Consider the following 24,910-nt stretch of genomic DNA (forward strand, 5'->3'; position numbering starts at 1 on the left):
CATTCTTCCTAGTATTGTGCAGCGTCAGACACACACAGCCGGTGGACAACATGAATCTAAGGAATAGTGCTTTCAACATGGAGATGAGTGCTTCCAAACTGCATTGTATTTTTCTTTTGTGACTGTTTATGCAAGCACTGGTAGGTCATGTATTACATGGTTAGATGCATAGTAAAGCTCTCCTTATGTTATGCCTTAGTTGAACCCCAATAAGAGCTGTCTGTTCTCCATCGGTATAATATTTCTTATTTCTCATGCCAACCATCCATGTGTTCCTTGTCATAGACAGTTTAATGTCAATTAGGTCAAGTAAATTCTGCATGTTGAACCAGGTGAGATAGAGAATTCATAGTCATAGAGCAGTCTGGGTAAAATTGGCTGAACGAGTGCAAAAATCTAGCAACTTTAAACGTAATTGAATGATGCCAAAACCACTTACATTGATGTTTTCGGCAATCTTCTACGCTGGTTCAAAGTTCAATTCGCTCAGGCACAGGCGCTACCCACAAAACTGCTCCCAGGTCGAAATTGTGAGATTCTGCCATTTTGGGGAGGCTCAACAAATAGCATTCATTTTCTTAGGTGCATAGGCACATTTTAAAAGTTTTTTTTAATTTCAAAAATATTTAATTTACTAAGAAACTAACTAGTGTACACCAATGAAACTACTGAGTGGTTCAGTGTAGTTTTTTGAGTCATTTTCAGTGATTTTAAATCAGGGTACTCACAGGTGGGGACACTTGTTATTCAAAATGCTTATTTTGATACTAAACCCATTTTCACCTGTATTGATAAAACTGCGCCAGATTACCACTCTTAAATTCAGAATACCTTTTAATGGAAAGAAAAAAGAAATAATTATATTCTATTATGCTGCCCAATTGTGCTGGAATGTGAAAAATTTTATGTTCGGGATGATGCAAATCAATTTTAGTGGAAACTTGAACTGTAACCTAACCATCACAATTTCAAGTGCATTTTGGGCATATTTTCCTGATCGTGCCCAAAGCAAGAACTCTACCCCAAATCTTTACTTCTGTGAATAATGTGAAATATTGTAAATTTGTTACCCTTTTACTTTGTGGTGCAAATATGCCATCATTAAACCCAAAAGGTTAAGGAAGAATGACTTCCAACAATAAGCTTGAAATACCAGAGCTTGAAAAATGGGTATGTTTGATCACAAGGATCTGGTGACCCATGCAAAATTACAGATTTTTGGCTCCATGTTCTATATCACCTGACTTTGGCTCCAGCTGATTGGTTGACCATCCTTACATTACCACCCTCTTGTTGGGCTTTTAGTTTTGTGTTCCATAGTGTGAATGCAAACCCACAGCAAGCCACCCAGTTCATTCCACGCATATTTGTTGTTTCAGAATTGTAATGTGTACTAATATTGTACTCCTTAGTGATTCTGAATGCAGGAGCAAATGGAGAGAGAGAACAGGGGTCATCCACCTCCCACACAAACACACAAATGCAGACTCACACACACAAACACAAATAAATAGACACAAACACACACACCCACATACAGATGTAAACATTCCTTCTTGAATTTGCTTTTAAAAAAGTAAGAAATGAATTATGAAAGGAAAGGATCATGACTTTGTAGGCAGAATGTGATCTAATCCAGTCCAGTATTTCCTTGCATCCCAGTCATTTGTTTTTGAATTCTGTTCAGGTAGCATGTAATTTTGTTTTCAGTCCGTAGAATGCTGCTGTCATTTTTAAACTGGTTTATATTTATGTGAACTGGCTTGCATGTGGCTTGAACTTGGCGAGCGATAATGGATTATTCAGCAAAAACGCTTGTTTCCTTTCAATTTGAACTGATCACATGGTTCCAACTGTCATTTCACTGGTTGTGCTGCTGCTGCTGATTCACTGCTGCTGACTGGTGCCCCGTACAAGCTCTCTCCAGTCATGACTGAACATTATTTCGAAAATTCTCTTGAAGAGAAGCTGAGTTTTTATGATCAAGATGCAAAGGTAGAGATATCATTATTTGAAATGTTGTGGTCTTTTCAATGTTTGTACACAGCTGAATAATATTTCTTTTATTATGACTGTAATCATTTATTTCAGTTTTACTAATACTGAAAGTGGCAAACTACTTCCTCTTCTAGCATCTGAATTTCATGCTGTCTAGTCATATATTGTGCTGGTAATTTTTTTTAATGAAATAAGAATTTGTTTTTCTCAATAAGGTGCTTTGAGAGAACGATGTGGCTTCTCGCCAAAGATGCCCCCAAAGCATCCTTACATACAGTAAATTCTACCACACTATCCAGATAAGCTGCAACGAAGCTAAAGAGCTGTGAATGTCAGCTATAAACAGCCTTGAGAAACCATAGGCAGACCAGGTATCTTAGTTACATCCAAATGATTTTAATTCACATGGTATGATGAGAGGTATTAAAGATGGCTTGCCAGATAGGTTTCATACTGAAAAGGTCCAGAATGTTTGTGGTAATGCGTTGTGGGGAACTCCTTAAAAATCAAATGGGAAACGATTATGAGAAGGATAAACCATCTGGGGGCATTTATTTGCTTTAGGTGCCATAGCTATCCACTGCTCTAAGGACAGTAAAAACTAGCAGCAGACAGTGCAAGTCCTCTGATGGCTGTTTAAATTGCTTTCCACGCTGCTGCTGATAGCAGCGCAAGAACAACCAATCAGCAAACAGATATTTTGGCGTCTCTCAAGAGCTTTGACCATCATGAATAATGACATTAAAGTGGCTGGTGGCCCTTGCAGCACGTGCGGGGGGAAAGAGTTTTGGGAATCAAAATAGCAGGAAAGCATATGTACAGACCAGGCTATGTCAGAGCTTGTGGACATGTTGCTAGATTGCTAGCAGCTAATTGTCCAGGTGGCAAGGTATGCAATCATTGTGGCCATCCTGCACATTTTCTCTGTGAAGTGGTCAGTTACACTCTCTAAGTAAACCAAACAGCAAGATTGTTGTTTAAGACTTCATAATACAATTTAATGAACTTTGGCATGGGCTTCATTGTAGAACTGTTCTGTCCTGTTGGTTGTCATGACAATAGATCAAAGATGTTAGCTAGAATATCCCTTCATAATTTTTTATTTATGTGGAAGAAACCAATGGACAATTGCCATGGAAATGCAGTTTCCTTGGTTACCTACAGGTGCTGTATTAAATACTCTGCAGTCGCATTGAAGTAGTTTCTCCACAGGGAGTAAAAATGCACATATCAATGTTTAATGACAGAGTTTTGTAAAGCCTGTGCTCCTTTACTGCCTATTTTTCTGACACTTTCCCCCATGGAACACCCATTCTCCTAGGTGCAAACGGTCAGGGAAAAGGGGCAGAGCCCCATTTTGTTGGGCGTCACTTCCTTTTACATTGTTCTGGGATTTTGTAGGGCTCTGGGTGTGTGTGGGGGTAGGGGGATGGTGGTGGTGGGGAGGCAGGGTGGGGTAGGGGGAGGTTAATGGAGCTGAGCCTACTTCTGCAGAAGGCATAGGTCCAACAATCCCAGGAAAATGAAGTTCAGCAGAAGCATGCCTGGCCTCTTTGCTCACTTTTCTTAAAGACCACTCACTGAGCACTGGAGTGTGAGACATCCATTGAACATGGCACTGTGGCCTGGCCTTGGACTTATACCAAGAGGGTCAGGGACAGGCCAAAGAAAGGAAGGGAGATGGTTATTTTTATTTTTAGTCCCCTGCAGGATTTTTGGATGTAATTGGGACCCTCTGGCTACCAATGGAGAACTTGCACCAATCTTGGAGGTCCAACAACATATTTCCTCTCTTTCTGAAGACATTAGAACTTGTCAGGTGGCAGGCCTACACCAGGGCTGTGTTCATGTCCTTGGACAGGAAATCCCAGTACTCCTGTCCAGCGCCAGGGTGCTGGGAACCGAAAAATCTGCCCTTACATCTCCTGTGCATATGCATTGAATTCAGACAATTATTTAATGTGCTGCTCACACTGGAAACTATGTCACATTTGCTGCATTGTTGTTATTTTAACTCCAGTCAAAACTGGTGACAGGGATCCAGTCAAATATTTTAGAAATCTGGAGGGACGGACTGGCGGAACAATTTACCAAAAGAATCAGCGGTGAATCTGCTGCAGCAAAAAGAACTCCAAAGATTTGTGTTCTAAAGTAGAGCTGCCAGAGACAACCCCATGCTCAGTGGTTAAGTATTGCGAGTAAGCCAAAGTTCCCTGTTGTTTGCTGTGTTTCATGCAAATAACAGTGGCCACTGGACTAAAATTACAGCAGAGAAAAGATCTGCTGTCAGTAGTTTTAAGGCCCACCCAATGTCATGCTTCCCTATGTAACGATAGTTACAGAATTTCAAAATAATTAATTGCGCACGAAGCACTTTATATCCATCCACCTTTCTTTCTCTTATAGAAGGTTTACATAGAATATTTATGGCACAGAAAGAGACCACTTGGCCCACCGTGTCTGTGCCAGTTCTTGTGAATAATGTCTGTATAGGCATAAACATTGCATTGATGTTTGCAGCACTACTTCATATTTTATAGCATAAATCGTGAGATTAAAGTTACCTACCCAGTAACTTCATTGATCAGTAGACTGCCTGGCATACCTGCAAAATCCTGCACTGAATGAGCTAATCTCAGCTCAGGTATTACTAGAGATGCCTCAGTGCCCCTGGGCTTGAGAAGGAAAAACTGGGCAAGGGTTCTTGTCCCTGATTGCTATATAGTGACCCATTCTTGATAGTGAGGTGACAGTGAGATTTGACTTGGCTATAATGCTAGCTATAGTCAAATACCCTGACAACACTCTTGGCCTAGAAATTGGATCATGCAGTGCTCATTTTTCAGGTGCAAAATGGGCACTGAAAAGTCCAATGTGGCCTGTCTGTAGTCATTCTGCATCACAGGCTATATTGGTTACGCCTCCCTGTAGTTTTCCAGGGCACCCAATTGAAATTGGTGTTAGTCTCTTTACCTATGTAAATCAGTCTAATGCAGGTCCCTTATCAAACGTTGAGACATTTAAGGGCGGGTGATCAATTTTCTCAGATGCAGAGCAACCAAACCAACACTCCCTAATGGGACCACTGAAGGCTGACACCAAAAAGGAACATGAAAAAGAATATTTACCTGAAATTGGAGCTAGAGGGCACAGGAGTGCTTCTCCTGGCTTTATATTAAAACTGCAGGGCACTGCTCACCTACTTCCTGATCTCTTCCCATCCCTCCAAACTCACTTGTTGCTCTGGTGCCAGTATCCCTGCTGGCTGATCTATATCTTCTGTGCAACCACCACACAGACTCTTGGGGTGCAATTGGTGACCCCAGCAAGCCAGTCATGTCCTGATGACACAGCGGACCAATTTTGTATGCTCCTCTTGCTCATCATTTTTGGCATAGCAGTTCCTGTTTTCCTCTGGGTTTGTGCCGAAAGCCTGGCACAAACCAATTTCTAGGCAACTGTCGAGGTTGGCAGGATGAATGGGCACTTGATAAAGAACTGCTATTGCCCATGGCACATTATAAGTCAGTGCCTTCAGGAGAAAACTGGAAGCAAAATAAACATCAAAATTAAAATATTAGTAAGCTAACAATTGCAACACAGTAATTTTCATAATTTCCAAACCATTATGTGGAGTATCACTTAAAACAAGAGAGTTTGTGACCAGAATTCTAAGATATATTCAGACCAGGCTTTCACTTAATGCTGTGGGTGGAAAGTCAGTGTAAAGAGAGTCGATTTTTATTGTCATTCAGAATATTGCAGTGAAAAAGAGTGACCATGTTATAATGATGTATATGGAACTAACATGTATCAGCGCAGATAATTGTTGAAAACTGCTTTATAGGCTGTGCACCTACTTTGCATCACATCACAGGAATGCATTATTTTGAATGCACTCTCTGAATGGATACATGTTTGTGAAAGGTGTAAAGGTCTTCCAATCGGCACTAGGCAGAACACACCTCACAAACCAGTTATCCCACCAATCATGTAATGTTGTCAGGCCCACAGCAAAAGAATGGGACAAACAAGACTGAACATTTGAACAACAGTCAGACTTCCATCCAGGAGGATAGCAGCCACTATGCTGAAGGTTCCAACTTATATGAAAACTTGGTTTGGAAGATGGGCTAAGAGAAGGTAAAGAAGAGACTGAAGACATAATTAAGAAGAATTAATCCATTTTTCTTCAACAACTCATAAAATGTTGGAGGTAAATAAAATCTTATTGGGTACAAAACTAATAAATATTTAACTATGGTTATCTCCAGTACAATCTAACGTATTTTGTGCAACTGAATATATATGTACAAAATAATTAAAACTCTCTCAGTAAGTGTCTTGTCAGGCAACGCCACCCCCCGCCCCACCCACCTACCAAGACTGAGGCACACATTATTTTGCCACATGAACACTAAAAGTTAAAAATTGCAAGAAAGACATTAGCATAGTAACAGACTGTGTTGAAACAATGGGGACTGAGTAGTTACTTCCCCAACATACAGAAGTGGTCAGACTACTTTTAGTCACATGACTAACTGGCTATTGCAGAGGTTTGAACTGAGAGTTTTAAATTGGAGAAAACGGTACTTTAGATCAGAAAGCTCCTGGCTCCTGATTTGATAAGACCTGTCTCCTGTCTGCCCTCATCTCACTCTCAGCAGCTTAAGAAACCACTGAAGACACGTAAACTCAAAGAGAGAAAAAGTCTCCTACGTGAACAAGGCTTAAAAGGAACACTGGGCCCCAATGAAATGCAAGACCCGTATCTTCAATCAAGGACCACAGTAAGCTCGAAGCACAGTAACAAGAGATAGCCTCAAACTGTTCTACTTATCTTTCTTCTGCTCTTTTCTGTCCCTATTTGCATGTGTGTATTGCGGGTGCATGCTAGTGTGGGTGCGTCGTATATCCGTAGGCGTCAACCATATTAGTGTTTAAGTTTAAGGTTTAATAAATTTCATCTTTCTTCTTTAAACCAAAGAAAGCCTGTTGGTGCTCATTTCTTTGCCTTGTAATTAGAAAGTTGTGAACAAGGATTCACAAAGGGGGCGCTCGAAACACAGTGTGTTTAAAATTAAACCCTGTTACAATAAGACCAGGTGAAGATAGTAACAGACCCCTAGATACCTTTCTCACCTGGTCGTAACAGAAAGATAAAACTTTGTGAGGGTAAATTTAACTTTGGGTAATGTTGTGGAAGGGATGATATTGGTTGGCACTGTCTGTTACATAAAGAGGACAATCTTCATCTACATCAACTGCAATGAAAAGGAAGCTCATGCGTGTTGTATAATGGCCAGTCCCTTTCACACCACTGCCCAAAGTTAAAATTACTCCCTGTAATTGTATGCAAAACTATATGAAACAATAAAAATCAAAACTGTAAAACCCAAATATCACAAAAAGACTAAAGACTAAAGTATGGTTTCTCTTTTTATTTTAGATATTAAAAAACTGACTACTGAACTTTATTAAGGACTCATTCATCAAATGGCATTCCACAGGTTGTGGTATCCACAGGAAAAATTATACTGCCCCCAAATTCCCTCTTGGAAGGCCTTCAGCTGCCTCTAAGAAGCTCTGAACAGCTACCTCCTGGAACAACATGAAGTAGGGTTGGTGGTTTTGCATTAGTGTGTTGAGCAGATTGAGTAGATAGCCCATCTGCTCAGCGAACAATGCTTGCATAATGGAATGCAGGCGATCTGTCCCTGTTCCTGCTCCTGCTCCTACCCCGGCTTCATGTGCTTCTGGATCTTCTAAGATATTGCACTCACATGGCTTTTGTCCACCTACTTCTGCAGGCATATACGGCTGAATTTTCGGGGCCCCCCAAAGGCAGGAACAGAGGTCGGGGCTGGGGGTCCAAAAATAGCAGCGCCAAGTGACATGTCACTTTCAAGGAGCCAATCCTGGCACTGGCAATAATCGCCAGGACAGGACAGGAATCCGCTCTCCTCCCAATTGAGGCAAAATAAACTAGTTAAAAAGCTTGTTAAGAGCTTGTTGAAGGCAAAGGGAGGAATATCTAACGGAGCGGATGGGTTTCAGAAGCTGTCAGCTTCAGCAGGGAGAGTGAGCATTCAGCGCTCGGGCATCGGACAGGGTCGTCACTACCTGCCGCCACCACCCCCCCCCCCCCACCCCCGGCATCATGGAGGCGGAAAAGCAGGGCGGCAAGGCTGCCAATTACACTAGGGTGGTTGCATGTCAGAAAGGAAGGCTACAGCTGGAATTGGGGGCACAACGGTCAGATTTGGGTGGAACCCCAGGCATCAGGAGGGCACAGGAGAGGAAACGGGCAGGAAGGTAATGGAGGCCATACCCTTAACACAAGATCTACCAATGAAGAAGAAGCTACCTGGAGATGACCACGACCCGGTGCCGCAGGAGACTGCAATTCTCCAGGCAGGTGTGCCCTCATCACTGAAGACTTCGCACCTTGCAGCATTTGATGCCATTCCCTGCCATTAGTCATCAAAGTCACTGTGGCCTTGAACTTCTTCGCTTCTGGCTCCTTCCAAGGACCAGCTGCAGACCTTGATGGCATCTTGCAAACGGTGGCATACTATTGCATCTCGCTGGTCATTGATGTTCTCATTGCCAGAGATGGACAGCACATTCATTTGACAACAGACATAGCCTTGCAGGGACAGAGGACATTGGGTTCCGCTTCCATCGCTGGGTTCCCCCAGCTGCAGGGCATCATTGGTTGCACCAATGTGACCATGAAGGCACCCAGTGACCAGCCACTCAGATCCATCAAGAGAAAGGGCTTCCACTCCCTCAACGTCCAACTGGTCTGCAACCACAAGAGATTCCACCATGTGTACGCTCGCTTTCCTGGCAGCCGCCATGACTCCTACATCCTCCACCAGCCCAGGCTGCCTCAGATCTTCACTCCAACCCGAAAGTGCATGTATGGATCCTAGGGGACAAGTGATATCCCTTGAAGATATTGTAACTCACCCCCGTACAGGAGCTTGTTACAAAAGTGCTTCTGTTTTTGTTAAAAATATTTTTTGAGGATTCATAGTCAAACTGAAGAAATGTTAGACCAGTTTGTTTTTCAAGAGGGTCATCAAGAGGACTCTGAAAGGACATGTTTGGCAACAACATTTACTGGTTGACACAGGACTCAAGTTAATTATAGAACAGAAACCCTGGTACCTAGGGAAGATGCATGCAGAGAATTGACAGGTCAGAAGGTGGACTTTCTGTTTCCAGTTTCACTTTTGAATTGTTTGGAGTTGGGAATGAACTGTTTAAAAGGGATTTGAGTTTTCAAAAATAAACTGAAGGACAGAACCCCAGCTCAGCTCAACCTGTTCCATCTCTTTAAAAAGCCTGCAGAAAAGGGAGAGAACTTCCAATGAGGGAAGAAGACTTCCAAGAAGAGAAGAGAATTCGCAAGGAAGGAGAAAATACCACAACCCAACTCAGCTTTCCAGCACCTCTCTAAAAGCCCCTGAGAAGTTCAGTATGTTAACTCACCTCGTCTCCTGTCTTTGAAGAAAAGCCTGCTAAATTAATTCTCAACGCCACCTGAAAAGAACTGTTCTAAAAGATCCCAGTGACCTGTCTACGTGTACTCAGAGGCCAGACTGTATGACAGTTTTGGAACACAACGTATGTCATCTGCTGTTTCTTCAAGAATGAACAAGTATTCAGCCCAAGTGGTTTTTTTGGCCTTTTTTTTGTAAATGAGCTCTAAAACACAAATCCCCCTTTTTTGGCTAGTCAGTGTATGTGTGTGTTTGTGTGTTTGTGTGAGTGTGAAGGGATAAGATAAAAATGAAACTTTAATATTTCAATCTGTGTGTTTATGCTTTACTTCATTATTGCTTGAGACTTGTTTTATAATAAACTGATAATTTTGTTGTCTATTAAAGAAACCTGGTTGGTGTGTTTTGTTCTGGGATAAAAATAGAGGCCATGATTGACCACATTGGTAAGTGGGGGAAAAAAATTAAATATATGTTGTGACCCGTGAAGAAGTGGAACTAGAATAAACAGTGCACTCCTCCTGCCTCGGTCGTAACAAGCCCCAAACAGTGGCACAGAGGCATTACAGTCAATGCCACCTGCTCCATAGGACAACCATTGAGCAGGCCATCAGGCTTCTGAAGATGTGATTCCAGTGCCTGGACCAGTCAGGTGGTGCCCTCCAATACCATCCTGCAAGGGGCTCGGTAATTACAGTGGTCTGTTGTGGTTTCCATTACATGGCCCTCCAGAGAGGGACAATGAGACCTGGAAGGAGATAGCTCATTGGGGAGGAGCAGGAGGTGAGAGAGAAGGAGGTGGAGGGAGATGACGCTGAGCAGGGAAGTACCCCTGTTGTACAACAAGGTGGCCTTCTCCTGCCACCTTCGAGGAAGAGGACTTCCCTCCAGTCCCTCATGGCTTCCAGCATTAGATCCAGGTCGGCACCGATAAAGTGAGGAACTGCCCTACCCCAGTGTCAGGCCTCTGGCTCCCCTGTGACATCTTGCTTATCTCTGATGTAGTGGAAGGCTTTGGCACAAACCACAGATCTCTCCCTCAGGACAACCAGAAGTCTCAGTGGTGCCTGCATTGGGAGTCTAAATGAGTCCCACACTTCATCTGACTCACCTCCATTCCTGCCTCCACTGACTCTAAGTGGACAGAAAACCATCTCCATAAGGTCTTCCCCACATGAAAATCTGAACTTTAATCAGTTTCCCCTCGGAGGCAGGTTTCTGACCAAAAACAGACCTGGCTCCTGTTTCCCACCTCTGTGGCGAAAATTCAGCCCATAGACTGCTCCACAAGGTACTGTGATAGAAGAATATGCTGATAGGACTAGGTGAATAGAGGTGGGAGGAAGGTCATGTGGAACATAAACACCAGTATAAACCAGTTGGGCCAAATATCCTGATTCTGTGCTGTAGACTTGAGTGATCCGATGTAATATTGGAAGGAGGAGGGGATTCCAAAGGTTGTCATCTGTCTCTTGTGACCAAAATGTTTCTCAGCAGTCAGTCCAGAATTCACCAAAAGTTTGAGATACCTGGAGGGAGATCCTCTGAGGAATCCAACAGAATTGCTGGATCCTGCAAACTGTGGATTTCCTCCCCTGTTTGCATGGTTACAGACTACGAGCTGTGAATTCTTTGCTGTCTTATCAGAAATAATCTGGTTTCTTCAATTTATGGAGTGGAACCAAAAGATGACAATTCATTTTAAGGCAAAATATTAGGTGCAAATTATTACTTATGAGCGTATGTGACTAGAATTGGAGACAGACAAATGCAGATATGATTTTGGAAATGTTTTATGTACACAAGTGAAATGTAACTTCGACATCTTGTATAAAGGAGTTTCTGTATGGACATTAGAGACTTTAAAGGTTTTTACTGGCAAACTGCTAAGATGCATTTACACCCTTTGCTTTTTGGCTAATTTGCTGTGCTATAATAATATTTGCATTTCCATAGTACTTACCATATCAAAACTACTCAAAACATTTCACAGTTAAATATTTTTCAATAAATTGATATTATGTACTTTAAAATTATATGGAAGGAGCAGAAGTAGCTTATATTTATCAGATAGCTCGGACTCTGGAATAGATGTCTGCCATTAAAATAATTTTCAAGGCCTTTGCAATCAGGTCCACCAGCTAAGTTAGACTTTTCTTGCTTGACAGCAGCCAACAATCCTTTTGATCTTTGGATGCTGAAACCCATTTCTGATCACCTTTTTCACGTTTTAAAATCTTCTCATCAACCCTGGAAGGTTCAACTAAATTTAACAGCTTCATTTACTTTGCTTGCTCTGACTGTCCCTGCATATGACAATCCTTCAGATAGCAGTAGTATTGTTGACATTCCAGAAAATGAGTCTTGATACTTCCAAATCTTGTTTCATACAATAAGCTCTGGCTGAATTGAGCATCGGCATTGTGGCCTTCATTTTGTGCATTGAGCACCAGTAGTATATTATTTCCCATTCATTTGCATATACAAGCCTATGGATGGAGATTTGTTGGAGAGTTAACTTAAATAATGGCGACAGATATCTGACAAAGTGCCTTAACTTGTCAGGAATAATTTAAGGTGCTGATTTCCAAAAAGCCTAATGGGCAGGGAACTGTCAGATGTTGGTGACACTATGGCTCTGATATTTAGTGAGGGCAGGTTCCGTGAGCAGGGGAGAGGAGTTTTGTTTCAGCAAGTCTGGTTTTTGATTCCGCAGCATACATCTTTTGGCTTTAGCAGGTTCCCTGCCCAAAATCCACCCTGATTGACAGGCTTAGCTCCCTATTGGATAGGAATGCTCTGCAGGTAGGGAGCCTACTGTTGGGATAGTGATAGTGTGGAGGTGGGTGGGAGGTTTCGACACTGGAGCGGGGGTCAGATCCCAGGGAATCTTCCGAAGAAGGGTCACTGACCCGAAACGTTAACTCTGCTTCTCTTTCCACAGATGCTGCCAGACCAGCTGAGTGGTTCCAGCATTTCTTGTTTTTATTTCAGATTTCCAGCATCCGCAGTATTTTGCTTTTATTTTAGGTTTAATATGAGGCATGCAAGCTCATTATAATATCTAAATGGATAAGCTGCCTCTTTTTTTATTCTTTCATGGGATATGGGTGTCACTGGCAGGCCAGCATTTGTTGCCCATCCCTAATTGCCCTTGAACTGGGTGGCTTGCTCGGCCATTTCAGAGAGCAGTTAAAAGTCAACCACATTACTATCACATGTAGGCCAGACCAGATCAGGACAGCAGATTTCCTTCCCTAAAGGACATTAGTGAACTAGATGGGTTTTTATGACAATTGATGATAGTTTCATAGCACCATTACTGAGACGTGCTTTCAATTCCAGATTTTTAATTAATTGAATTTAAATTCCACCTGCTGCCATGATGGGATTTGAACCTGTGACCCCAGGACATTAGGCCTGGGCCTCTGGATTACTTTCCCAGTGACATTGCCACTAATGCCACCATCTCCTCCTGGGAATCGGTTGGCTGTCCACCCTTGTTCTGACTTTGTTAAAACCGGAAGTGGGCAAGTTGGAGGTGAATTGGGATTGCGTTTGCGGTTTTTAAAATGTTATCACCCCAATTCACCAAATTTTTTGTGGTTAAAATTACCCCATAGGTGTATATATATAGGTGTATATAGGTGTATAGCTATAGCTCCAGTGTCCACTTATTCTGTGCAGTTAGAAAGCCTGGCCCCTGCCCAACTTTGGGAGATGAAGTTGTCCAGACCCTATTCAATGTCTCCTTGGCTCTTGTCCAAGGACCAAATCTCCAGTCTTTGAGGTCCAGAATGATTCCCTGGCCTGGACCCTTCTCCCTATCCTCCACCACACACGCACCCACCCCCACCCCCACCCCAAATGGTGCCCACTTACCCATTTATACCCATCTGAAAGCAAGTACACCTCAAAATCCACACTGTGTCCCAACTGAGACAGGGAAGCAGTAATTCTCAATAATGGGAGTCTTTGCCCTGGTTCTGTTCTTGGAGTCATCCCCTGATGTTGTGGGTCTTCGACAGGGTGAGCACAGTTTTGAACCTCACAACGCCATCAGACAAAGGCTATTCTCTTCAGCCCTGGATAATGGTACCTCTCCGAGACCCATGTTCAGAAACTGAATTCAGATATAATAAGGCTCAAGAATGTACCAGGGTAATGATAGAACAAACTATTATCTACTGAAACAACACTTTAAATGTCTGGACAGATCAGGAGGTGTCTTGCAGTACAGGGTGTGCCAGAATCAGCAATACTATGTTGTCTGCTATATGCTCCATTGCTTTTCTATCTAAAGAGGCCTAACTATGATGAGGGTAGAGGAGGAGCCCCCTCTACAGCCAACCCCACAGGATAACAGTCACAATAATTCAGAGGATGCCACAATAGGTAAAGCTTTGCAGCCAGTGAGAGTAGTACACCAGGCTGTCATAGAAAAGGCATTTAATTAAGTGCCAGAGTCATTCATTGCTTTAATAGACCTTGTCCACATATGCACGATGCAATGGCCTAATGTACCATTCCAAAGTTGTCCTGTGCTTCACCATGGCAGCCCATTCTTCAATTTGCAACTAATCTATTCTACAACAACATAAAACAGCTCTTTAAAAACATTCAAGTAAAATACTAACATTTTTTTCCCTGTTGATCTGTGGATTTTTGTTCAGTATTTCTCACTCGGAGGACACTCTTTAATGACAAATGTCAATGTTGGCTTAGCAATTTCTGACCACTGAGTAATAGTGAATTTAAAACTTAATGTTAAAGTTTCAAAATTCAGGTCACAAATTGGAGTTGTGACACATTATACAATAGAAATTCCACAAAGTCTGCACCCACAGAGAAACAGTACACATCAAGGCATTACCTAACATACTGCACACAGTTATTCATTGGGTGTTTGCATTCTAGGAGGTCAGATTTCCTCTGTTGCTGTAGATATTTAAAGAACTGCAGCATCAATTTAAAGAGAAATTACCATTGAAAGGCAAAAAAAAAGTTCCTCCAGCAAAGAGAATCTCTACATAACTGGTAGAATGTGACAGGAACCAAATGACTAGATTTGCAGATATTGAAGTGGAGATAATGCTGTAGAACATGTATATGAGCACCTGACACCCTGGACTGTTCACTTTTGGGACAGTGCTCTGGAAACCAAGCAGGAAACCTCTGGTTTTCCCCCCTTCTTGTATGAATTCCTCAATTGCTGCATCTGTAAATCTTCCTCAGCAGTGCTCTACAATGTAATTGAGAATAGTGGCCTCAAATTTCCTCAAGAGGTCACCAGACTCCTGTAGCAACTCCAGCAGGAATCTAGCAGAACCTATCAATTAAAGTTTACAGTTCATCCCATTGATTCCGGAATTTCCCAGTTGACTTTGTCAGGAGTGAAATCTCTGCGCACCCCTTACAAGGTGTATGACACCAAGGAGGAGGAGGCAGGCATAGGGACTTTCTATGCTGGAAGTTCTCACTTCCCCAGCACAGTGGAGGTCAGTGAACTGAGACGAGTGAGGTGAACTGGCTCCAGATGGGGGTAACTGGATCGCACAAAGTTGGGGTAGTCCAGACCTGGAAAGTGGACTGGATACTCAAAGAAATGGTAAGTTTTTAAATTAGATTGCTCCCTTGCACAGGGAGTCAAGGGTAGGACACAGTGGATATTTGGGTATTCAGAGGGGAATGGTCTGGTCCATTCCCCCTCCACCATCCCACCGCAACCTCCCCCCCACCACACACACCCCCACCCCCACCCCCAAGCCCCCACTGCTGAAAATATGGGCTGGCACCAGCTTTTCTGGCTGCAGGGAGCAGGTGGGCACCAGAGATGAATCTGTAGTGACATTATTGCTTGCTGGCTCAAGAAATTCCAGCAGAGATTGCTGGAAGCACAGAGATTGCTCCCTGCAGATCTTTTCGATTGTGTCCACTGGAGGAAGCCGCACACGACTGTTCGGTAGCATCATTCAGTGCACCAAGGATACCTAACTTTTTTTCCATTAACTAATTTTCACCTTTTAAAATGCACACAGCTTTTCTCTTATATAGCGTCTGCCTAAAGACTTTCTGCAAATGTGTAATGTTCTATATTATACTGTTGAAGGGGAAATAGGTGTGCCATACTTCTGATAATTTGATATTCGTGGAAAGCATTTTGGGAAAGGGTTATATTTAAATGTTGGGCTTTAAAGCAAAGTATATTAACAAGCTTTAAAAGCATAAATGAATGATGGTTAAAATATTAATGAACTCAGCATTAAACTTGTTGCCTCAGAAATTGAAAACGCTAAGCAATTTGGTAGCCTGTGTTAATAATTGATAAATACCTCACACTCATTGTGTTGGAAAGTCCCTTGTCGTCTGACATTGGCCCTTGCAAAATCGGTAGAGAAAAATACACGAACAGTCGGGGCGAGGGCGGGGGGACTTGTTCTCCGAGTGCCGCTTAAGTGTCGTCAAGAAGAAAGCCACCCGGGCAGCTGGGGTAGCGGCCGGTGACGCTGTCTGCCTCGGGGAATCCCCTAAGCTGTAAGCGGCATTACGCGAGTGAACTTCTCCTCTCAGGCTTTTAAACAAAATGCCACTAGCGCAGATCTTCACTCAGACTCAAAAGATAAAAATGCTCAAGGGATAGATAGAAGTTTTGTGTCAGTCAAACAAGCTGATGTGTGTTCATTTTGTATGACCATGCAAAGTTGTACTGATTGATTCGACGGAGTCTGATCATAACTGTTGCTCTTCTGTTCACTTGCTGTCTGAGATAAAATCACTTAGTGTTATGTCCTGGCCTTGACTGACTAAAGTGTAAACAATCTGCCCACTGAATGATTAGCTATTGCAAAAGACACAAAGACACTCCTGCTCCTTGCGGTCCCACTAGAAACTCAGCTCTTGGATCCTTTTCGTGCACACTGCATGCTCCACCTAACTCAGACCAAAAGTGGCAATTGAAATTCTATCTACATTATAGGACTCGGATTAGTATTTTAATAGGCCTACCGCCTGGCTCAGATGTTGCTGTGGTTACCTAGCGGCAGTCCCAGAAAAATATCGCCAAGACCACAATGGGGCCCAACATTTTTAAGGCTCTGTCACCCAATTTCCACCAGGTGGGAGGCTTCAGAATTGACTCATATATCCAGTTTGTGAAGGGTGTTGCATTGTTACAGCCTCTGGGTTATGCAATGGTAGAAGTGGGTATTGGGTAGTGTGAGTCAACTGCAGAACATCGGATCCACTTTTTGGAACAACGAATGCCACTGAGCCCAAGAATATATCCATGGCAGGCCCAAATTTGTAACATTACACAACGACAGATTACTTCTTCAGTCTCCCATCTTGGAATAAATATCAACACAGAGTGGGATTTTGGCTTTGTTGCTGCAATTATAAAGGAGCTAAAAGTGAACATTAAAATTAGAATATGTGAAATAGTAAACAGTTCCACAGATGGCACAAAGATCTCAAAGATATGTAAACATTTGGCCCATCTAACTCCTCCTTACACAGAAACCTTACTCAGCCTGCCTGCCCGTTAATAGCATCTAACAGCCTCTTTTAGCCCTATCCATTAGGTCATTCTTGATATTGGGTCATATTGGCACAGAAGGAGGCCATCGAATCTTGTCAGGAAGTATTTCTTCATGCAAGCAGCCCTGAACTTGCTGTCTGTTGTACCTAAATCCTCTTGCCCTGCAGTCATGGTTTAACTTGAAATAGTACTCATGATTAACCTTTTCTATATTACTTAGTATCTAACCTATAGACCACTATAAGACCCCCTTTTGTTCACCTGTTTTCGAGAATGACAACTTCAAGTTTTTCTAACCTTTTCTCATTCTGACTTATTGAGTTTGCTTTCTGCTGTTCACAGCACTGGTTCCAGGGCTTGAATATTTCCAGGTAATTTTGTATTTTGGGGGGAACTGGAAGAGAAGGGCTGGAGCAATTGTTTTTAACATTCTCATTTACAGCATAAATTCAAGGAGTTTTCTATTCATCTCTTCCACTTGCTAAAGTGGGTGATGGAACCCAGATGATCAACCTGAAATATGACCCCTTGCTGTTATTAATATTCCCATGACGTGGCTTTTCTCCTTTGTACATCTCACTGAAATTTGCCACATTTAGAAAATACTTCAGCAAAGACCATAAACAGGCTGATCATTTGGACACCATTATTAAAAGATTGTGCATAGATGTACTATGTCCTCGCATACTCTTGCAATGAAGGTCCTGAGTCACTACAGCTGGCCTCAATATTCCAAGACCTGGGAAAGATGGCAATAATTCAGGATTACTGTGCCTGATCAGTGCTCAAGCTAAAAGGTGCACATGTGAATTTTGTATATGAAAACATAATTAAGCTGAGCTGGAATTGCTTTGCTGGTTGAATCGTTTGCCTACCTTCAGTACCAAGGTCCATACAGGGAAAATGGCCGCTTAGAAAATATGACAGAGGACTGTAAGTAGTTGAGGCAAAAACGAACAAGCAGATATTCTGTGCTGTTGGAGAATCAGTGACTAATGCCACAGGATTTGGCATTTTCCTGAGTTCACTATTTCAGCTGCATTGCTGTGCAGAGATGCTGAGGCATTTTCCCACAACATTTATACAGCACCTCTAATGTAGTAAAATGTCCCAAGCTGCTTCACAGTAGCATTATCAAACAAAATTTGGCACCGAGCCACTTAAGAGGATATAAGAACAGGAAGGAGGTAGATTTTAGGAACATCTTGAAGGAGGAGTGGTTTAGGGAGAGAATTCCAGAGTTTAGGGCCCAGGAAGCTGAAGCTACGGCCACCAATGGTGTAGCGATTAAAATCAGAGATAATCAATAAGTCAAAATTAGAGGAACACAGAGATCTCTGAGGGTTGGAGAAGGTCGCAGAAATAGGTTGACAGAAAAATGAGAATTTTAAATTAAGACATTGCTGGACCAGCTAAAACAAGGGTGGTAGGTGAAAAGAACCTAGTGCGAGTTAAAATACGGGCAGCTGAGTGGAAAGGGAGATAAGAGGCAGAGAATCATAGCAGTAGCAGCATAGAAGGAAGCAAGTGCATATGCGAGTGCTAGTTCTTGAAGTTGATCATGTAAGCTGCTGAAGAACTCCCCGAGCTGCTTTTCCCTCCTTTTAGTGGCTGAACCGAATTGGAGAAGACCCAGGAGCTGGCCTCCTGCCTAACCTTTTGACCACAATGCTATGAGGTCAAGGGAAAGAAAAGGGTGGAGAAACAAGGTGAAGTTAGTGAGGGAAAATCCCTAAAACAAATTCAAAGAACTCTCTTAACTCGCCTTAACTTGCATCTGCTTAGATCATTCATTTCACAGGTTAGCAAATGAGATAAAGATGTTCCCGAAGCAGAAGCCTGGAGAAGCTGCATAAATTAGATTACTTAAAAAATAACTGGTGCCAAAGAAAATAATTTATCGGGTATTCAATTGCGTTAAATGCCTATTCTAACATTACAGTCTTACTTTTATGGGTTAATATAAAGTATCTAGATGCAAACTGGAAGAAATATTCTAATTTTCATGACTGTTCAAGTAAATCCTTGGCCTAACGATGCATCATTTAAATCCTGACAACTAAGGATTTTTCTCCAAAATTTCTGTTGAGCTATTCCATTGAATCGAAGTGGGTTGAACGAGTCATCCAGGAAGCAACGCATCATCAACTGTGGAATAGGCCATTCTCAGCAGGGGGAGCAAAGTCATTTCTGCAATTACATTAAAAGACATATTTTTTATTAAAACAACTGGACTTCTTAATTTGAATAAGAGATCAATTATATTTCTGAACTTAAATAGCATGTCATTAGTAACGCTGGTTGGTTTAAAAAGTGCATAAAGTAACTCAGCTCTACAAACAAATCCCCTCAAAAATATTGACAACTTAATATTTAGCTTTACTATTTGCATGAGAAGAGCAAATAATCAGTGGTAAATGATGTTTTTAAAATATCTATTATTTTGGCACGGTTTGACATTTACCCGCAAAGGTTATTGCCTTACAGATAAAAATGGCAATCGACTGTGCTGTAGAGACTTCTGTATGACTTGAGCAGCGCTGCCTTCTGTACTCGGTGGACACGTACGTTAGCTGCAAAGTTGCCTTATGTTGTCCCCTATCGCAAACCAAACTTTTTAGTGAAATTGAATTTTATCTGTTCATAAGAAGTGGGTGTCGCTGGCAAGACTGCATTTAATGCCCACATCTTGTAATGTCAACATTTCTACGGTGGTGTAAGGGCAAGTAACGCTCATTGTCAATAGGTCCATCCAATTTTTTTCTTGTTCTTCTTAGATTGTTAGGTCACTTTAGAGGACATTAGCAGACAAACCAAGAACGGATAAACAGGCTCCATTAGTGAACTAGATTTTATGACAATTCGGCAATTTTCGTGGTCTTTATTTGTTACAAATTAACAGATTCGTTGAATTTAAATTTAAAAATCGCCCTGATTAGATTTGAACTCACGACCTGTCAGTTACTAGTCTAGTACCTTACAATGCCGTGCTTATCTTGCTTAAAATCAATCTTCCATACCAAATGTTAATGTCGCCCTCAGCTGCGTTGTAAACTAACAAATAAAGTGAGTGTCTCGAAAATAAACCTGGATCTTTCATGTAAAGCACATTCAGTGCTGTTACACTGTGATTTTGGTTCAAGAACGCTAGGATTAAAGAACCAGGTCTGCACTGCAGGACTGAAGAAAAACAGGACACGCATTATCACAGTGAATGTAAATATAAGATTTGCAGCAACTTTGCTGTTTTACTGTCCTGAGAAGTTTTCACTATGCTTTGTATAATCTAGACAAATCATCTACTGTTCAAACATATGCACAAACATGTGAATATCACATGAAGAATTCGTCTCAGAATTTTCTCACCTTTTACCATAAGCATTTATACTGAGGAAGCCCTCCAGGAACTTTTAATTGTTTACTTGGAAAAATTGAACACAGTGATATAATTAACATTCTGTGACCAACAAGAAACACATTAACCAGGGATTATTTCATCCATCTGAATTTAACACCATTCCACATCACATATAGATTGTTGCAGTAATTGATGCTCTTACTGGCATATGGACAACAGATAATAGGCAAAAAGGCATTTGATAAGGTGCCACAAAGGAGTTACTGGACAAGGTAAGAGCTCATGGTGTTGGGGGTAATATATTAGAATGGATAGCTGATTGGCTAACTAAAATGAAACAAAGTCGGGATAAATGGGTCTGCAAACTGTAATTAATGGGGTGCCACAGGGATCAGTGCTGGGGCCTTAACTATTTACAATCTATATTAATGACTTGGAAGAAGGGACCGAGTGTGTTGTAGCCAGATTTGCTGACAATACAAAGATAGTTGGGAAAACAAGTTGTGAGGAGGACACAAAGTGTCTGCTAAAGGATATAGGTAGGTTAAGTGAGTGGGCAAAAATTTGGCAAATGGAGTAACATGTGGCAAAATGTGAGGTTGTCTACTTTGGTGGAAGAATAGAAAAGCAGAATATTATTTAAATGGAGAGAGACTGCAGAATGCTGCTGTAAGAGGAATCTGGGTGTCCTTGTGCATGAATTGCAAAAGGTTAACATGCAGGTTCAGCAAGTAATTAGGAAGGCAAATGGAATGTTCAATTTTATTGCAAGGGGGATGGAGTATAAAAGTAGGGAAGTCTTGCTACAACTATAAAGAGTGATGGTGAGACCACACCTAGAGTACTGTGTACAGTTTTGTTCTCCTTATGTAAGGAGGGATATATTTGCATTGGAGGTAGTTCAGAGAAGGTTCACTAGGCTGATTCCTAGATGAAGGGGTTGCCTTATGAGGAAAGGTTGAGCAGGTTGGGCCTATACTCACTGGAGTATGGAAGAATGAGGGATGATCTTGTTGAAACATATAAGATTCTGAGGGGGCTTGACAGGGTAGATGCTGAGAGGATGTTTCCCCTCTTGGGGGAATCTAGAACTAGGGGGCACAGTTTCAAAATAAGAGGCCTCCCTTTTAAAATAGAGATGAGGAGAAATTCTTTCTCTCAGAGGGTATTTAATCTTTTAATTCTCTTCTCCAATGAGCAGTGGAGGCTGGGTCATTTTTGATCTATAAGGGAGTCAAGCGTTATGGGGGAGCCAACAGGAAAGTGGAGTTAAGGACATGATCTTATTGAATGGCAGAGCAGGCTTGAGGGGCTAAATGGCCTACTCCTGCTCCTATTTCTTATGTTCTTATGATAAGTTAGTTGCAAGGCTATATTCAAGCATAGCACTCAGATTATATCATAAATCATGAAAAAAGCTCAAATTATTTATGAATATTGGCAGAACCCTGAAGCTGAATTACTATTTTAAAGTTTGTTACTATTTATTTTACCTACTGAATAGCTGGTGTAAAAGAAAATCTGATTTTCTGCTTGTCAAGTGATGGGTGTATTGAATAGAGCTGCAATTGCATAGCTTAGGTGAAAGTGTTAAGCTCACTGTGATATTTAAGCAGAAGGAACATAACATCACATGACAGACACTGCAATAAAATAGATTGTTTTGATCTTCAACAGCAAAGTATCAGTATGTGAACTATGGAGCTTATATTGCACATAGAAATATGCCCAGCAATATTACAAAACAGTCATATCATTGAAGAGCTCAGATGATACCTTATATTGTGAGACTGAATATTGACTGGTTTGTAACCTTCATCTGACATCCAAAGTATGTATGCAGCTGTTTGCTTTTAAATATGTTTCCTCTCTTCTGATGCCAATGGTTCATACTAGGTTGTGATTCCACAGGTATAAGATGCCCTTCAGCACTTCACTTGTATGGACATTCTTTGTTCCTAAGTCCAGCTGTACTATTCCACCACAGAGGCATCACAACCAATTCTGATCCTACTCTCATCCAATGCCCACGTAGTCACACTTTCCAGCAGAGCTCATTGGACTGCAATCAGAAGTGGAAACCCTGATTTTTCTCTCTCTAACCCAGGAATGCCTAGGCAAACAGTACCAACATTACTGCTGGGCTGGTAGAGATCAGCTAACTTCACACATACCAGGAACAGTTTGAAATCTTTGATTCAGTTGTACACTGTGCAGTCCCTTCAACAGTTAAGCAATGAGGGGGGAACTTGTTTTAAAACCTGATAATCTGTACAGTAAATGAATTGAGTGGTTTTGTTTTGATTTGATACTTTTTTATTTTACTGCCTGTATCAAGATCAGTATGTAATTGGTGTGGGATGATTTAATGGCTCGTGGATTAACAATTATCATATAATCATTGCAAATTTATAAGAACATAATTTGCAGTAGATTACTAGGAAGTTCAACATCTATATTAAAATCCTTGAGTAGTGACACTACCAGACTTCCAGTGCATTGGATGTAGCTCAGTGGTAGAGTGCATGTTATGCACGTATGAAAGGTTTGGTTTGATCCCTGGAAGCTCTATGCAAATCCTGAAGCAAATTAAAAACGAATCCAAAGTAAGGGGATTCTCCTGTTATAGGGGAATTTTTTATCCCTCAATAAAAATCACTAAAACAGGTAATCTGGTATGTATCTCTGAGGGACCTTGTTATATGCAAATTGACTGCACTTCAAAAAGTACTTAATTGGCTGCAAAGCGCTTTGAGATGGTCTGCAAAGCGATGTATAAATATAAATTCTTGCTTTCTTGACATTAAAATTTAATGGCTAATGCTCTCATGATATTGTCTATTCCTACTGCTCCAGAGGTGGCGCTGTAACCCCTCACTTGCTTTGTCAGCCCTCCCCTGCTGCCTGCTGTCTCGGCCCCCAATCACTTCAGGATCTTGCATAAACCGTGTTGATGTTATCTGCCTCGCAATGCACCCACTTGTTCCTCTGTCCGTCTAACTGTAAGCAGCATCACAGGAAATTCACTAATATAACTTTTTAAATCATTACCAGGATACTCCTTCAACATAAAAACTACACTTCCTTGTAATTTCCTAATGGATCTGCACATCTTCAAACCTCGAGCCACTGTTCTTCTCTGACCACTGCCTCCTACTGGCCGACTGTCACTTACATGAAAACCAGAAGGTTGGCAGGGGATATGGAAGCTGAACATGAAATTATTGACTCCAGAAAACATTGAGGAGCTCATAAGGGACCACAAAGGTTGAAGAACTGTGAAACCCCTTTTGAGTCCCAACACTGGTGGGAACCGATCAAGGTGAACCTCAAGAGGTTCTTCATCGCCAAAGGTGTTCAGAAGCGAGAGAGAGAGAGACAGAGGGAAATGTCCCAATTCCAGAAAAAGCATGCAGAATCTGCTTCTGCTGCACTTGATGGGGGGAGGGGGGGGGGGGGGGGTGATGTCAAGGTGGATCACCAAGAGGTGAAGAGCCAGCAGGCCTCAATCTTTGTTGCAAAGGCTTCCAACACTGCTCTGTGGAGCAGGATGCGATGGGCTCACGTTTCTTCTTCCATAAGGTACACGGAGAGAGCTCTGTGATCAGCAGCCAGAAGGAAGAGGACGGCTCAGTAGAGGCCTGCTACCCAACCCGAACCCGACGGGACCCGAAGACATGTGTCGGATTCGGGTCAGGTTGGGCCCATCTTCCAAGGCCGGCTTTCAGGCTCGGGTCGGGTCGGGCCGAGTCCAGGTCAAGTCGGGTCGGGCCGGACAGGTAGGGTAAGTGCTCCGTTGGTAAGTATTAAAAATAAAAAACTTACCTGAGCTGGGAGTCCAGGATGAAATTGAGACTGCGCAGTGAGCGAGTGGCGTCACTATGACGTCTCGCGCATGCGCTGCAGCTTCTTGCAGATTCAATGTCAGGAAAGCAAGTAAAGGGATGGTCGGGTCGGGCTAGGGTCGGGCCAAGTAGTGGCGGGTTCGGGCCGGGTCGGGCTCGGGTCTGCTATGGTTTGGTTCGGTTCAGGTTGGGTTCTTTTTCCCAACCTAAAGCAGGCCTCTATGGCTTAGTAGCGTCATTGCAGCCTGACATACTAAGAATCAGCAAATTCTTTTTCACCAGGCTGTATGACGTGAAGTCCATAGACAGCACAACCTCCCAGTCCTACCTGTCCTCTATCACAAAGGACTTAGATGACAATATGCGGGAGAGTCTGGACAAACTGCTAACCCTGGATGAGCTGTCAAAAGCCATCAGGTCCTTCGAGTCAAGTAAAACTCCTCAAAGCGACAGTTTACCAGTCAAGTTGTATTCGACTCTGTGGGACTGGATTGGCTGGAAGTGTATGAAGAGTATGTTTCTGGCTGGCAGCATGTCAGACTCCAAGAAGAAAGGCATCATCACCCTCATCTACAAGCAAAAGTGGGAGAGGGAGGAACTCAGAAATTGGCAGCCCATGCTACTGCTTAATGTGGACCACAAAATTCTGTCCAGGCTCATT

The 24,910-nt window shown here is 42.2% G+C and overlaps 1 protein-coding gene across 2 annotated transcripts in view; it reads left to right on the top strand.

Annotated features, from left to right (window-relative positions):
• Positions 1–1,888: 1,888 nt before the first annotated feature.
• The window catches only part of cdkn2a/b (cyclin-dependent kinase inhibitor 2A/B (p15, inhibits CDK4)), a 58,427-nt gene continuing 35,405 nt past the window's right edge, over positions 1,889–24,910 (top strand). For both annotated transcript variants that reach the window (XM_068030253.1, XM_068030254.1), the window contains exon 1: positions 1,889–1,995. The gene's annotated coding sequence lies outside the window, so the exon portion shown is untranslated. The remainder of the gene's footprint in view (positions 1,996–24,910) is intronic.

This window comes from Heterodontus francisci, chromosome 4 (genome assembly GCF_036365525.1).
Source record: "Heterodontus francisci isolate sHetFra1 chromosome 4, sHetFra1.hap1, whole genome shotgun sequence".
NCBI lineage: Eukaryota > Metazoa > Chordata > Chondrichthyes > Heterodontiformes > Heterodontidae > Heterodontus > Heterodontus francisci.